The sequence below is a fragment of the Rousettus aegyptiacus genome, unplaced genomic scaffold, assembly GCF_014176215.1.
Source record: "Rousettus aegyptiacus isolate mRouAeg1 unplaced genomic scaffold, mRouAeg1.p scaffold_m13_p_3, whole genome shotgun sequence".
Lineage (NCBI taxonomy): Eukaryota > Metazoa > Chordata > Mammalia > Chiroptera > Pteropodidae > Rousettus > Rousettus aegyptiacus.
The window spans coordinates 56412158-56429725 of NW_023416306.1; the positions used below are offsets into that span (position 1 = coordinate 56412158).

The 17568-nt window shown below is 36.6% G+C and overlaps 1 long non-coding RNA gene across 2 annotated transcripts in view; it reads right to left on the reverse strand.

The window, feature by feature from the left end:
* The window catches only part of LOC107517029, an 89842-nt gene that overhangs the window by 55517 nt on the left and 16757 nt on the right, over nt 1–17568 (reverse strand). The window contains exon 1 of one of the 2 annotated variants that reach the window (XR_001598418.2): nt 5742–10184. The exons of the other annotated variant lie outside the window; for it this stretch is intronic. This is a non-coding gene — a long non-coding RNA (uncharacterized LOC107517029). Of the gene's footprint in view, nt 1–5741; nt 10185–17568 lie in introns of those variants that run through there. 2 annotated transcript variants of the gene reach the window in all.

A 17568-nucleotide genomic window follows, 5' to 3' on the forward strand; every position in this document is an offset into this window, starting at 1 on the left:
TTATCCCTTGGGCAAAGGAGTACCAAGAGATGCTCCGTGGATCACTTGAGTACAAAAGATACACTCCTCTGCACTCCTAACATTCCTAACCTCCACCTAATGATGACTCTGTTTTTTGCCTGTCACTTGGCATAAGGAGCCCTAGTGACTAGATGACAACTACAGCCTCAAGTTTAATGAGACTTTGCTGTGCACTTTATGGAAGTGTTCCCTCTTGAAAACCAAGAATTCTAAATACACAGATCTCAGGGCTGCACAGAGAAAAGGTATAAATTTCGCAAGTGAATCACTGAGGTGACAACCAGAGAATCCTAGCCACTTTTGCTTCCACTCACATGTATCCCTGGACTCATGTAAACAAAACATCTCATCATCATTGATGTGAGTGGATAATGTATCGTAGATGGTGCTTTATTCTTACTGGGTATCATCTCTAAAATAGTGCTTCATTTTCTCTAGGCCAAGCTGTATGTCTATCAGGTTGGCAGCTTCTGGGTGTGGTATTCCATAGACAGATCCCACCATATCACTTCCTTTGCTGAAAAGTGTCCTTTGGTCTGACGATGGGATTCTTTGCTGGTGCACCAAACACTATAATGATGACTAAGTCAAACTCACACCTGAATATGTGACATTTCTAGTCAAGATAAATGGTGTCCCTTCCAGAGTACTAAGGTTCCAATGTAATCAACCTGCCACCAATGTCAGCAAAGGATTGTCAGCAGCTTTGATCTGAACAATGTGTTACTGATATATTAGATATTAGACAGAAGTAGCTAGGTCAGCTTTGGTGAGTGGGAGTCCACAGTACTGAGATGATAAAGAGCCTCTTCTTTGTTTCTTCTCCATTCATGAATCCATTGTGTTAAAGTAAGAGCTCACTGATGTCAACTGGTAAAGCCTATTTAGTTCCTTATTGCTTCTTCCTTGGTGGCTGCTTTCTGGAGGCTTTAACATGTGATACAGGGAATCTACTCTTTGTACTCATTTCATAGGTCAATACAAGTCTCTCCGCCAGATCATTTTGTACCACCCTCACTAATATTTTTTGTTCCAAGCCCTTGATTGACCAACCAATCCATTCACTCAATCTGTGAGTATGTATATATTTATTGTCTTAGGCTACTTCTACTACCACATAAAATAGATGAGAAAGTAGACCATTAGACACTGAGTTCATTGGAAGGGGTTCTTCTCACTATGGCCCCAATAAGGTCCCCCTGAATGGGACTATAATGCAGCCACGGTTCATTTTTAATTTGCACTCACATTTTGAGCTGACCCATACATGAACCAAGATTAATCTTATCCTCTTTCAGCTTCTATTGGATACCTGGCATTTCTTTCCAGGCTCCAGATCCAAAATCTGTCTCAAAGTCTGGAGACGAGGCAAGAGAGTTTCCTGAGTTCAGCCTTCTTATCATCCATTCTTGATTTCTTTTGATGGTATACATTGAGCAAAGCTCCTGTTGGCCCTCCATCAATTTTACCCCTAGGGCCACTGTATTCTATCAACCATCTCTATAACCTTTCCACCAAACTGACACTCTAATCTTGCCACTCACTATAGAAATATTGTTACTTATTCAAGTGTCACCACCTGGCCTATATTACTTGGAAAACTATCATCCTTACTGCTCAGTAAATCCAGCTTTCTACTAGCATCCCCTACCATCAGCCGCCACTGAGTTTCTTAATGGTGCCTAAGCCTGTCTCATCAACATATTCCTTAAGTGAAAGCAAATGGGGTGTCCATCAGGCCTTTCTGATGAACATATTCAGCTGACAGCTCTTCCAACCTTAAATAGTACTTTCACTTGAGTATACTCACTTCTCTTGAGTATACTTCCTTTCTTATATCATTTGTGAGGGAACACCAGCTGTGACAGATGTAGTAAGCAAGATCGGACAGAAGAAAACATTAAACTCTGGTACAGCGGCAGCAAAGGCGTCAGAAGTTCATACTGGGAGCTTTTTAAATGGGATGTATATTCAGAATTGCCTACTTTCAAGTAAGGGGAACTGGCCTTTCCACCTGTGTCTTGGATGTATACTGTCCCAAAGGAAGGGGCATGAATTTGGACAAAGTAGCTCCCATTTGGTTGAAGATAATTCCCAGAAGGGGTTCAGCTAAGCTCTTATAGTAATTAACACTCCCAGGACCTGGGAGAATGTGTGTTTCAATCCAAAATTGGGGTCTGGGCTGTATCCCACAGCACCCACTACACCAATATTCAATATACTACACTCTAAGCTGGTCTTTAACATCATACCAAAATTATTCCCTCCTGGCTTTGCACATGTTGCCTTCCATATAGCTCTTCTCCAAATAGACAACTCAAACTTATTCTTCAAAATAGCTCAAATACCTTTTCTGCTGTGTTCCCTGACCTCCCTTTGTCCACTCTGCTTTAATGCCTCTCCTTTATCAATCCCACAGTAACTTATATTATGATTTTATCACATTATATTGGACTGATGATTTAAACCCACATTCAATAGAAAACTCCTTGAGGGAAGGGACAATGTCTTATTCTCTTGATATTGACATGTTGCCTAGCTTATAACAGGCACTCATCCAATGCAATTTATTAAAAGTGTGAGTAAATGAATGAGTTAATAACTAAATGAATGTTCACATACGCTCTCATCTTATTTCCAAAAAGAATGTGAGGCAGCCAAGTTCCAAAAAACCCAACATACTGCAGCTTATGGAATTGTAGCTCAAAATATGCAAAACCTGGCAGAAATGCATGTCTCACTCTATGGAATGGCACACTATTGGGGTATAAATATGAGTCTTGGAAAAACCCTCATTTCAATGCTACAGATGCCCAGATTGGTGACAGCAGGGTATCTTCTCACAAGGACAAGAGATCCCAGCCAATAGCACTTTCAAGAATGTGTAAGCAAAGAGTTAACAGTCTCACAGCTGCCTTTCATTGGAGGTGTTAATGAGGTGACAGGGGGAAAGATTTTAAAATAAAATTGCCTTCACTCATTCCAGTTAAATTCCAGTACAATGGGAAGACATGAACCTCTCTCCACTTATCCTCTCTCTCTACCCCCAATCTAATGAATTCTGACCTTAGCTCTGTGGTTGCATGCCTTAAAATGGTCCACTAAGAACTTGGAACTTCCCACTTGGTTTCCAAACCTCAGGGTGCCTGAGGGAAGTTACTGAAATTCAGTTACCAGAGATACTTGGGTTAGAAAAAATGATTCAAAAAATAACGTGTGGTGAGACAGAGCTGGGATGTCATCTGTGCGAGCAATCAGAAACACAGGCATAAAGTCATTTGAATGTACTTTCTAATTGTTTATTTAGAAATTGTCTGTTTCTGTGGCATAAATCAGAAGTAAAGGACAATATTTTACAGGGAAAGGATTCCTAAGAAACAGTCCTGACAGTCTTTGAGAAAGGTCTCAAACATGGCCAAAAGACCATATAGTCATTCTAGCCACAAGTTTTCAGCATCTCATAGCACCCCTATCCTAGAAAAGTTAGAGATAAAAGGATGATGAAGTAGCTGCATATTGATCTTGGCACCAATGATTTACATTTCTAAGGAAACTACTCCTTCAAGGAAGAGGTGGGTTAACAACACTATGAAACAGAGAGAGGTCAATCTACATCCGCTCTCATTTTATTTCCAAAAAGAATTTGAGGCAGCCAAATTCTGAAAAAGAGAATCTAGGGATTCAGAGAGACATGTATGAGTTGGGCAAGCAATTCGCCTTGCTGAGTCTCCAGATTCTCATCTATCAAGTAGGGCTAATGACCCTAATTCGGTGAATTACTGCAAGGCCTAAATGTGAAAAGATGTAGGAAATATTCACCACAAGGCATAAGAACATTGTCATTATTGTTATTAATAATAATATTATCAATGAGGTGTAACATTTGCCTAGAAATGCTCTATTCATGATATAATACATATGCCATTTGTGTATATAAAATATCTCAGTAGAAGAGGCTATATACTTGATTTTCTCAGGACTAGCTAAAAGCAAATATGAGAGAAAATCCTAGTTGTTCAACCAGGAGGCTTCACTCTGTTGAGAAATTACTTAATCTTTCTGCCTCAGTTTCTCTATCTATAAAATGGGGCTCATAAGATCTGCTTTATAAAATTTCTGTGATTTTTAAACAAGTAAGTAAATATAAAGCAACTAGTGCAGTCCCTGACTCATAGTCAAGACTTTTATTGTGACTATTCTTGGCTTTTTAAATCACTCTCTATCTTATTTCTCTTTATATCTGGGTGCTACTGAAGAAGTCTCTGTTTAGTAAAGGGAAAAAAAAACACTTCAGTCACTAATTATTTGTTCCAATGTCAAACAGCCATCAATATGACCTTACTTTCAAGCAAACAGATTCAGAATTCTTGACTAATGTCTATACCAGCTCCTCACTAACACACGATAGTTAAATTTTTCTCATGGTCATCAAAAATGTTGTAGAGATTAAAAACAGGCCAGGACAGCAGCTACGCAAATAACGTTTAAGCACACTTTTACAGTGAACCTAGATGCTGAGAGGAAAGGATAAGAGGCCTCTAGGCCAGCTGTTTACTTTTCCACTTACACAACGCAAACAGACTCAAAAAAAATCCAATAAAAGCCTAGACTAGCAAAGGACGAACATTATTTTTCTAAAGCATTGATAGACCAGAAAAAAAACTTTTGTCATATTTTAACTTAATATTAAAAGTAGAAGCAGCTCTGTACCTTCTGTTATTTTTTTCCTATAAACCTGCAACTGTTCTAAAAAATAAAGTCTTTTAAAAAATAGAAAAAGAAGAACTGAGTCTTTTAGGCATAATTCGCAAAAAAAAATATAAGTTCAAATTTGCCTTAAATATATTTTTTATTTTTGCACCAAGATGAAATAGTATGTAAATGCATTTTTATGATAAACAGTATCCTTGAAAATAGTAAGAACATTTGAAAAGAATTTGTATACCTAATATTTCACTTTGTCCTCGTAAAATCTTGTGAAACAGGCAAGTTGAGCTTCTTATTCCCCTATCTTAATACAACTGGGACTAAGAGAGATTAATAATAGACCAAGATAACAGCAAATTACAAGGAGATTCAAAATTTCTATCCAAATCTCCTTACTTCTTACTCTTGCATATCACTTGTATTTTAAAGAGAAGGACTATAATACAAGGAATTAGGTACAAACATGTTGGAAGGGCTGGAGAAGCAAAATAGGAGAGAAGTAGCACGAGTATAAAGTAATGAGTATTCTTGTGGTTAGAGTTATTGGAAGGAGAAGAATGAGACTGAAGGAGAGGACAAGATGTTCTTAGCGTCTGGTGGGACATCTTGGTGCCAAATCACCATCCAAATAAATGGTTTCTCAAGGAAACCAATACCAGCATCTTGTGACATTTAACCCGGCCTCTTTATTGATTTTTGTTTTAGAATAAAAATACAAAAAAAAAAAAATTAAACACAGTATCATAGCAACAAAGCATATACAAGATTTCAAGGCATTCCTAAGAAATGCAATCATCTGTGGCCTCCCGCCCCAGCCTGGCGCTGCAATTCCATTTGCTTCCCTGAGTGAGCTGTGGCAGGCCTACATTGGGAAGAAGAACTGGGTTTGACCAAAGCACTTTAAGAAAGTGGGGTCTCTGGATAGACTTTGTTTCAGGAGCATCTTGACTTAGGAGCGATGCAATGTTGGAGGCCTGAATGCTCTTATTGAACCATAAAATAGAAGTACATACCTTCATGGGTGTTAACTCAAGCACAATACTCAAGGGATTCCTGAAATATAAATTATATTTATATGTCAAATAACTTGGATTTGAACAATTATAATTAATATTTATTGAGCTTAACACTTGTCAAATACTTATTAAGTATTTTTATGTTTATGCAGACATCTCATTTAATCCTCACCAAAATGATATGTGGTACTGACTTTTAATATTCCTATTTTAAATATGGAGAAATTAAAGCTAAGAGGTTTAGTGCCTTACCCAAGGCCACACAACTAATGAATGAAGCTGTGGTATGAATCCAAGGTATTTAATTCTAGCAACGCACTCATAACCAGAGCTGTTTTCTTCCATGTTATTGGAAGGGTGACTTTTTTTTTCCATTTCCTGTTTTAAATCCCTCAGTCCTTCTGGGCATATGAAAGACTCGCTGTTGTTTGTCCAAGGAAAGTCATAAAAGATATAAGCCACGATTTGCTTCCTGATCATATTAAACTCATATGCATCCCGTCAATTATATAATTATAGTTTTTTACACCAAGCAGTGAGTCACCTTTTGTTTTTTTCTTATATACAGTGCATCATTTTTCCCCAAAACATGCATGGGTTATAGCTGGTGCAAGTGACTTGTATAATAGCTATCATTTTATATATTTTGTTTTGTTTTGTTGTTGGTTTTTATTTCTGGCTTTATTGTTGATTTCTGGTAGAAACCCAGTCCTATAGCATCATTATAAGGGAACTTAGAATACCATTTACAAATTCACCTGGTGTTAACTAAAGACTTTATAAAAAGACACTGATATAAAACTAGAAAAAGAATAAGATAGGCTATGAAGATGAAATTCCAGGGTTTGATTGATTTCAATCAGCTTCATGGATTTTTTTTTGTTTTGATGTTTTCATTTTTTGTTTTACTTTTTCCATGTATGTTTCTTTGTATGGTATATTTAAAAAGATAATCCATTTATTAACATTTTGCTATACAAAAGGATCCATAATTCCAACTCAAGGTCATTACAGTGGTAATTACTATTGTGCTCTGCCAATGAATTTGTTACTTAGAAATTCTTACACTCTCCAGTCATAGCTGATGGACATAAATTTGGAAAAATCCTATCAAGAAAGAAAAGAGAAATTTAGTAATGGGAACATGCCATCTTCCATTTGATAGAGGACATTTGCCAAAGCAAGATAAGTAAGCTAACCAGAATTTCAACACCTCCTAGGTGTTAGGAGTTTTCACCTTTATTACTAATGTGCAAGTCCTCCTCTTTCACCTCCTAAACTCTTGCCAGCGCTGAGACCTACGCAGCAGCAACTGGGAAGCTACTATGCTGCTCTCGAAAGATAATCACCATTTGCACAGTTAAGTGTTTGGCACAGCTGTGGATTCGGGAGCACTGAAGGGCTCTGAAAATGTAATATTTTAATCATTGCTTCTAAAAACATATGTTTAAATTGCATTTTCCAGCTAAGGAGTGGTCTCAGCTATCATCCATATCTCACTCACAAAGAAAACTTCTCAGGCCAACTTGGCAGCCTCAAGCAATTCGGTTGATCTGGAAATCTTTCAGCTCCCCAGTTAGCATTCTCCATGTCCAAATCCAGGTGCCAAAACTTTTACTAAGCGATAGAACTACTGCTTAACTGCCTCTCTCACCTGCTACTGTCACTGAGACATAACTACTACTATGTTTAGAGCTACTTCAGGAAAAGAATCGTCAAGCCATATGTTGCACAGTAACTGCTACATGTCCCTCAGCTTTTTCAGTTAGTGCAACTCCGCAATTTTTCACCCAGCAGCCACTCTGAGCCCATTAGGTGGATCAGTTAAACCAGAAATTTAGCTCAAGACTAACAGTACTTATGGTAACCATATACCTAGAGTGATCACACATTTGCATTGCCCGAGACAGTTCTTGTCTGTGCCAATTGTCAAAGCATAATTATCAGCTTCTGCCAATTTCTACGCACAAAACTGTACCGGTATGAATGCCTGTATGGCCACCCTGATTATACCTATAAAGGATCAAGGGACCAGGATGAACATATCTTAAGCCAAAACATCTGTACTAATAAGCTCCATAGCTCACCTCACCTTCTTCCTGGTAGTTGCCAGCAATTACAGTATTAAAACTTCAAACCATAACATGTTTTACCTCCAGTTTCTATCACAGAGTCTAACACAAAGGGTAGTAACATTATAATTTTGTGAGATGAATAATGTCAAATTAGAAGGCATATCAACTCATTCATACAATTCAAAATTATTGATTGTATCCCTACTGTTTGGAGGCACTATGCTGGGAACTGGGGGTGTACCACAAAGCAGGTAAATTACCACCCTCAAAGAGACTTCGGTGTCATAGGGAAAACTCATTTAAGATATAAATTTAGTAATATAAGTGGCATAACATCATGTACTGTAGGAGTGTAAAAAAGGGCCAACTAACCCAGCCTTGAGAAATGTGGGGATACTTCTTGGAAAATGTGGCATATAACTAAAGGAAAGGACATGAGATTGATGACGGTTCTTGTCGACATTTTATGCTCAAAGTCACATTAAGAGAACGGAAAGTCTCCAGTGTGACTATAATGAAGATGAAAGGATGAACAACAGGCTTGCAGTGAGGATGTAGAGAAGCACAGACAAGGTCACATATGTCATTAAGGACACTAGCCTTTATTCAGGGGCAATGTAGAATAGGAACCAAGCCTTACACAGAAAAGTGACTTGATCAGATTTGACATTAGAATGATCACTCTGGCTACAATATTATGATTATAAAAAATCACTAAGTATTTTTTATTCTTAGGTAGAGAAGGGAACATTGTGTTTTATTTGAATGTGTTGAGTCATCTATGGAGAACATTCTCCTTGATAAAGTCAACCATGACTCAATAGTGAGGCACTCTGGGTTCATTTTCTAGTCCCAGGGTTTAATTTGCTGGTATCTTTGGCCAAACCACCCTAGGCTTACTGGGACCTCAATTTCCTTGTCTATAAAGTATGTATTCACCTTTTACAGAGGCCTATCTGAGGAACTGCTATTGAAAAGCAGACAACTTAGGGGTAAAAAAGTTACCAAAATGCTTAATAAGTCCGAATAACAGCCAAGAAAGATAAAATGTGTGTGTCAAATGTTCAAGGGTGCCATGGAAGGGTTTCAACTTTAAGATTTAATGATCCGAAGGCTCATTGTTACTAGGGCTGTTTGCCTCGACTAAATTTGAGGCTTGGGTGGCAGTCCTGCTCCTCAATGAAGAGAAAACAATCTAAAACCATCTCTGCTCAAAGACATGGCTCTGAACCTAGACTTGGTCTCACTTTCATAAGAACCCTCTTTTGAATCTGCTGAGTGCAGCACACAACTTATAAAATCACATTCTGAAACTAATCTCTGGAAGAAAATAATGTGCTATTTAAATGATTAAAAAATAAAAGAATTGGATGTGAAAAGGTGAGAAAGATCACTAAATCTCTTTACTAACCTCTTCAGATACTGCAAAACACCAAACTCTAGATTTAAATAAAAGAGTTATTGATAATAATAACCTTCATTCATCAAGTACTGGTTATATGTAAATTGCTATTCTAAATATTTTGCAAACATTAGCTCATTTGTTCCAGAGAGTTATATTAATTCCTATATCTTATTTCTTAATACTTGAGTTCAGAGAAGTTAAATCTTGCCCATCTATAAAGTGACAGAGCTTGAATTACAACCCAGGTTGGTACAAACCTCTGTTTATTCTCATTGCTTCTGCACTGCTCCACTAAAAACTATTAAAAGGCCTATGGTACTGCCATCTTTTTGTTGGGGTCCAGTTTTCTCAACCCTAACCAACCCTGCTGCTCATATCATCACTGGCATATGAAGTTGCTGTTTCCAAAATGAGAGTCAGTCAAGATAGGAAGGTAATTTATTTTAGTGAATGTGTGTCAGTGGCACTATTTTTAAAAAGTACATCGTGACAACTTGCACATCACATAAAATCCTTTCATTTGGGTCGTGCCAATATGACCCTAAAAAAGAGTGAGTGATCTGTCCCTTTGTACGTGTTCCATCAAGAGCACCTGTCAGCAGTCAATGGTTAACAGCATATTAAACAATGTAAGAAAAATCTAGGTACTTTTCTGAGAAATAGATCCAACATGAGAGAAAAGAAATATTGAAATAAGCCCCTTTGGAGTATATATTGGTAAATCCTACAGTTTCTGCTTGTCATACCACAAACCAAAAGATTGATTGTGAGGGTTGTATCAAGTAGTACTTTTTACATCAACAGTATCCTGAGTTTTAAAACTGAGCTCCATGCAAGTTCTGCAATTATACTTCACAGATTCTGTAAAAATATGATTCAAATTTATTGAAAAATATATTTCTTAAGTTATTCTAAGACAACTTAAAAACAACATGCATGTTCAAATGCACACATTCACACATAAACACACACACAGACATGCTGAACTCCTTCTATATTCAGCTATCTAGTTAACATCAGTCTTAACTATGTTTGCAAAATCAAACTCCTAATCTTTTCTACCCTGCCCTCAAATTTGTTCCACCTACAGTCCTCCACAATTCAATAGGGGCAATCCATCCATCCAGTGGCATAGTGTATTTCCTGATTCTCCTCTTCCCTCACATCTCACATCCAAATCCCCAATAAAATGACCACTTCACATCACCTCTACTGCCTTCATCCTATATAAGTCATCAGCATCTCTCACTTGGAGTATTGTAATACCTTCCTAATTGGTCTTCTTTTGTCTCACTTTTCGATTACACTCTATTCTCACCTCAGCAGGCAATGATGCTTTTAAAACTAAGTCAGATTATGTCTCTCGGATTGTTTCTCTCAAAATCTTCCAAAAGTGTCTCATCTTATTTTGAGAAAAGCCAAAGCCCCTTCAAAGACCTACAAGAGCTCACCAACTTCCATCCTCTTTGCCTGGCTGAACTTACCTTCTATGCCTCTTGCCCTTTATCACTCCACTGCATCCACACAGGTCTCCTTACAACAATGTTGCTCAGACATTAAAGGCATGCTTGAGGTTTTCTCTGCTTGCTCTTCCCCAAAGATCAGGTGCTTCAGGTCTTTGCTCAGGGAAGCCTTCCCTAACCACACAATTAAAATTGCAGTCTCTCACTTCAATCCTAGAACTTTCTGTTGCCTGCATTATTTTTCTCCACAACACTTATCACTACCTGAAAGATGATATATTTAGAATATACCTATTTATTGACTGCCTCTTTAACTAGAATGTAAGTTTCATAAGACAGAGATGTAGAATTCTCTTATTCTACTGCTGCATTGCCCAGAATAGTATGTGACACATACAGGCATTCAATAAATATTCATGGAAAGTATAAAAGCAAGCAGGGTAAAGACATAGTACAACAGCAATGGGTATATGAGCACATAACTATTTCAATGGGGTGTCAGAAAGGATTCCTTGAAGAAGTAACCCTTGAACCTGAGTACTGAGTACAGGCCAGCTATGCAAATATCAGGCAACAAAATATTCCATGTGTGTAGAAATCATTAAAGATGAGTTTGACAAGTTCAAAGAACAAAAAGGAAGGACTAAACAGGTAGACCATGGTAAAAAAAAAAAAAAAAGTGGAGCATTCAGTTTTATGATGTATTATAGAATGACACACTTAAAACCTGTATAATTGTATTAACCAATGTCATTCCAAGAAATTAAATAAAATTGGATGCAACTATTTGACAGACCTGGAGTAGTTACTGTCTACTGGTAATGTTTGCACTATAAATGAAAGAAAAATGTGTCCTCACATTTTCTATCCGTTCAATTGTGGCAGCTAAGTTTGAATGGAGGAATACAGGAGAAAAACAGAGTAACAGAGATAAAAACATGAACAGAGAAAGTTTGCAACAGTGAAGACTCAATTTTACTGAAAAAGGTAGGAGAGGGTCTAAAATTTGAGTTTAAAAGCAATTAGAAAGTTCATGGAGGTTGACAGGAGCTATATCATGTAGGCTGTAAGGAAAAATTTGAAATTTACCCTTCTGGCAATGGTGAGGCTTTGGAGCATTTAAGCAGAGGAGTGATATGAATTGATTTAGATGTTTAAAGGATTGTTTTTACTCTCTGGATAATGGATATGGGAGCATAGTGAAATGTAGACTGGGAAGATGACTTAGAAGTTACCACAATCTAGGAGAGAAATGACGGTGGATTAGACTCTAAAAAGTACTGAGGGAGCAGTAGTGTTTGGACTCAAGGCATGTATTGGAGGTGGAACAACATTTATTCCAAGTATGCAAGGCTGGTTCAATGTTCAAAAATTAATAAATGTAATCCACCACATCAACAGGCTAAAGAAGAAAACCACATGATCATAATAATAGATGCAAAAGAATCACTTGACAAAATCCAACAACTATCTATGATGCAAAATTGTCAGTTAACTAGAAACAAAGAGAAACTTTCTGAACTTGATATAGAATATCCACCAAAAATCCTACAGTTGACATTATACTCAGTGGTGAGAAACTCAAAGCTTTCCCAGTAAGATCAGGAACAAGTGAAGGAAGGATGTTCTCTCTCACCATTGCTTTTCAACATTGTACTGGAAGTCCTAGGTAATGCAATAAAACAAGAAAATGTAATAAGTGATATATAGATTAGGAAGAAAAAATAAAACTGTCATTATTCACATATATCATGATCATCTTGCAGAAATTGTGAAAGAATCAATGAAATGATTTCTGGAACTAATAAGAAATTATAACAGGGTTATAGGATATGGGTAAAAAAGGTAGCTTCCCTATTTGCCAGTAATGAACAAATGGAATTTGAATTTAAAAACACAATATAATTTATATTAATACCCACTATATATATATACACACACACACTCACACACACACACACTTAGGTATAAATCTAACAAAATATGTATGATATCTATAGAAGAAAAACTACAAAACTCTGATCAGATCTCTGATCAGATCTCTGAACTAAATCAAAGAAGAAGTAAATACATAGAGAGATATTCCATGTTCATAGATAGGAAAACTCAATATTGTCAACATGTCAGCTCTTCCCAACTTAATCAATATATCCAATGCAATCTCAATCAAATTCCTAGCAAGCTTTTTTGTAGATATCTACAAAATTTCAAAGTTTATACAGAGAGGCAGAAGACCGAAAATAACCAACACAGAAGAATAGCTGGAGGACTGACATTACCAACCTTCAAGTTCTACTATAAAGCTACAGTAATCGACAGGGTGTAATGTTGATGAAAAAACGAATGAACCAATGAAACAGATTAGAGAGCCCAGAAATAGAACCCCATGAATATAGTCAAGTGATTTTGGATGAAGGAGCAAAGGCAATGCAATGGAGAAAAAAATAGTCTTTTCAACAAATGGTGCTGGAGCAACTAGATATCCACATGCAAAAAAATAAAAACAATCTAGACACAGACCTTATATGCTTCACAAAAATTAACTCAAAATGAATCAGTGACCTAAATGTAAAACACAAAACTCTAAAACTCCTAGAAGATAACTCAAAAGAAAATCTAAATGACTTTGGACTTGGCGATAACTTCAATTCATCTTTGACACAGTGAATTGATGAGATAGACTTCATTTAGAATTAAAAATCTCTGCTCTTGGAAAGACACTGTTAAATGAATAAGACAAACTACAGACTGGGGAAAAAAGTATTTACAAAAGACATATCTGATAAAAGACTATTATCCAAAACAAGAAGATTAAAAAATGGGCCAAAGACCTTAACAGATAACTCACCAAAGAAGATATACAAGTAGCAAATTTGCATTTGAAAAGATGCTCTACATCATAGTCATCAGGGAACTGCAAATTAAATCAATAATGATATATCACTATACATCTATTAACTGGCCAAAATCCAGAACATTAACAATACTAAAGGCTGGTGAGGGTGTGGAGGCACAGGAACTCATATTCATTGCTGGTGGAAATGCAAAATGGTACAGCCACCTTGGAAAACAGTTTGGCAGTTTCTTACAAACCTAAGCATGTTCTTACCAAACAATCTAGCAACTGTGCTTCTTGGTATTTTACCCAAAGGCATTGAAACAGGTCTACACAAAATCCTGCACACAAACACTTTATTTATAATTGGCAAAATTGAAAACAACTAAGCTGTCCCTTAGTGGGTGAGTGCATAACTGTGGAATATTATTCAGCACTAAAAAGAAATGATCTGCCAAGCTATGAAAAGACATGCAGGAACAACAAATGCATGTTACTAAGTAAAAGAAGCCAGTCTAAAAAGACCACATATTATATGATTCCAACTATATGATATTCAAGAGAAGGCAAAACTATGTAGACAATTAGAAGACCAGTGGTTGCCAGGGGTTAGTGAAGATGAAGAGATAAATAGGCAGAGTATAGAGGATTTTTAGGGCACTGAAACTACCCTGTATGTCTTTATAATGGTGGATACATGTCATCATAAATTTATCAAAACCTATAGAATGTACAACATTCTATGAACTTTAGTAGAAACTCAGGGCTCTGGTTGATAATGATGTATCAATGTAGGTTTGTCAATTATAAATGGACCACTCTGATGGGAGATATTGATAATGGGGAAGATAGGTATATGGGAAATTTTATCTTCTGCTCAATTTTGCTGTGAACCTAAAACTGTTCTAAAAATTTAAGTCTGTTTTTAAAAAATGAAGGACAGAGACAAAGTAAGGATGACACCTAGATATTTGGCCTGAGCAACTGGAAGCATGGTGGTGACAAATACTATGAGAGACAGATATCTGGGAGTAGGGCAGGAGTTACATTTTATAAATTACAGATTTTAACTCTTGAAGACCAAGAATACATCATAATTATATGATGCCAATTTACTTTTTCTTATCTAGACTTTGAAATAACATTTCTCCTTCTATCTTTGTGCATATACTTGAATTGCTCTAAATTCTTCTGCATATCTACTCATACAGATAAGTAAACTCTGCTAGAGATAAATACCCAAGATGTGCTCACATTAAGAAGGAAACCCAGACTAGGGAAAGAAGAGAAATGTCAGAGGAGAGGTTATGCGTTCAATGCTATAATCCCTGTACCAAACTCCAGACTACATCATGGAAGAGGAGATATATACAGAAGTCCCCAGATAGGTTTAAGGACCTGAAACACAGACACTTGCTGTCCCTTCCCTCAGTGGGACCAAAATTCATGAAGGGAGGGGACCAGGAAGGCAGGCTACAAATAATCTAGAAGGGCATTGGAATGCCCACCCACATTTATCATCATGCCAAAGTAGTTAGTTCAAAAAAATGTTTCCCATGTGCTGGAGAAGGACATAATGATGGAGAGAAGGGAGGGAGAGTTAGAGAGGTGAGAGAGAAGCTGAGCCTAGAGAAGCCTTGTAGACAGGACTACAAGTGGATGACCTGCATGAGTCAGCAACCACTGCCCAGATAAGAACACCCGTATCTAGGGATAATTGGTGTGAATGGCAGACTATCTCCCCACCCTGCCTAGGCACTATATATAAGCACCCAGGAAATACAGCACAGAGAAAAGACCTTGAATTACCTAAAATTTATATCATGCCTCCTGGAGCAATAGAAGGCTGGAAGTACCAAATAAGTCCAGTTATTGAAAAAGAAAGTTACGTTTTTTGCATGCCTAATTATGTGGAAAGCCTTCTACGTGCTGTGTATAAATGGTTTTAGTGTCTACTGAAAGACATGGTTGTGGTTCTCTGTTTTGACTGACAAGAAATGTGAGTAGTTCCTCTGCTCAGATTATTCATGATCAGCTTCAAAACAAAACCTTCCTACTGCTCTCCTTTTAGTCTTCTAGCTCAGTTTATTTAAAGCGTATCTTGAAAATTGCAAGGTAATTTTTTTAAAGTTATAATCTGCAACTTTTTAATACACTGCAAACAAAATAAAGTGTAGATAGAAGATGCTAAAGTGAGTATAAGCCTGCCATTGTAATCTAACTGCTGATTAATTTATGTTCATCCTAAGTTCATGTTTTTCATCAAATGACTTTTTAACAATTTGTATGCATTTAAACTTATAAAATACTTATTTTTAAAAGCGCTTTTAACATTTTTAGATTTTATAAATTGAAATTATTTGAAAATGACGTTTTAGAAACAGACTATTGCTGAAAATATTTGCAAGCTATTTCTATGGTAATAAAATTTTTCATTTTAAAAACAATATTTTGGAAATGTCTCTCATTATATAAACTGTCTATATATGTCATTATTTATACATACTAGCTTAATACTTCTAATACCTATTTTGTGTGTGTTTTTGTTAACAATATTTAATAAGAGATCTATCCTCCTAACACAATTTAAGTGTACAATACATTACTGTTGACTCTATGTACAATGTCACAGAGCAGATTTCTAGAGCTTATTTATCTTGCTTAACTGAAACTTTATGCCTGTCGACTAATAACTTCCCATTTCTCCCTCCCCCAAGCCCCAGTAACCACTATTTCAATCCTTGATTTCATGAATTTGACTACTTCAAGTAACTCATCTAAGTGGAACCATTCAGTGCTTGCTTTTCTCTGTCTGGCTTACTTCACTTAGTGTAACGTCCTCAAGGTCCATCCATGCTGTCTCATATTGAAAATGTTCCTTCTTTTTTAAGACTGAATAGTAGTCCATTGTATGTATATACCACATTTTCTTTATCCATTCATCTGTCTATATATATTTATATTGTTCTCACATCTTAGCTGTTTCGAATAGTGCTATAATAAACATAAGAGGGCTAATATCTCTTCAAGATCTTGATTCTAATTCTTTTTATAAATATCCAGAAGTAAGTTTGCTGGATCATATTATAGTTCTATTTTTAATTTTTTGAGAGACCTCCATAGTGAAAAATGATACATTGCTGCTCTGTGTAAGTACCAGTACTAAGAATCTACATTTATTATTCCTTTTAATCTTCCTCTTGACTCTTTGTGCCAGATCCTATTGTTACTTCCATTATAACATTTGAGAAAACTGAGACTTAAATAACTTGGCCTAAGTCACACAGGTAAAATTGATGGAGCTACTTGACTTCAAAGTCTGAACCCTTAACTACTACACAGTTTTTCAATGATCTCTCAAAATCTAATTCATGAGAAATAAATGAAAGTCAGTGAAAGAAGTCTAAACACCAATTTAAGAATATGAGACATGTGATCTTGAGTCACTTTAGAAAATACGGGACCTTTATCGATAGCATTTTAAGAATTAGTTCCTCCCCACCCCCGTCTCCTCGGCTGTAGTGATCTGACACAGATTGCTGTACAACAAAATCTTCTCACACTTGGCCATCAGCAGGATCTAAGTTTCTCATGGAATAACCAATAATGTAACCACCGAAGTGATGAAGAATTTTGAGATGCCAGAAATAAACTGAGAATTCCCCTTTACTACAGCACAGTTGGAGGAGAAAAACTAGTTATTACCAGAAATAGGCTAGCTCAAGAGAAACTGGTTGTGACTCACACATAACCTTCTGCATGTGGGACCATCCTCACAGTAGGGTGCACAGACCTGGGTGCACTGTATCCACAGCATCCATTCTAACAGTGTTTTCATCAGCATCTATACATCTCCAGATGTAACCAACAGGTCTCAACTTCTTTATGGCAAGGTACCTTGACAAATCCTGGCACACAGAAGCTGTGTGGCAAAAGAACAGATACCAGGTAATGCCATGTGCAGATAATGAACTTTGGATACAGATAATTTAGAGTAAGTTACTCTGAGTAGTTCTCTCTATCTATAAACTGCATGTAGCATTGC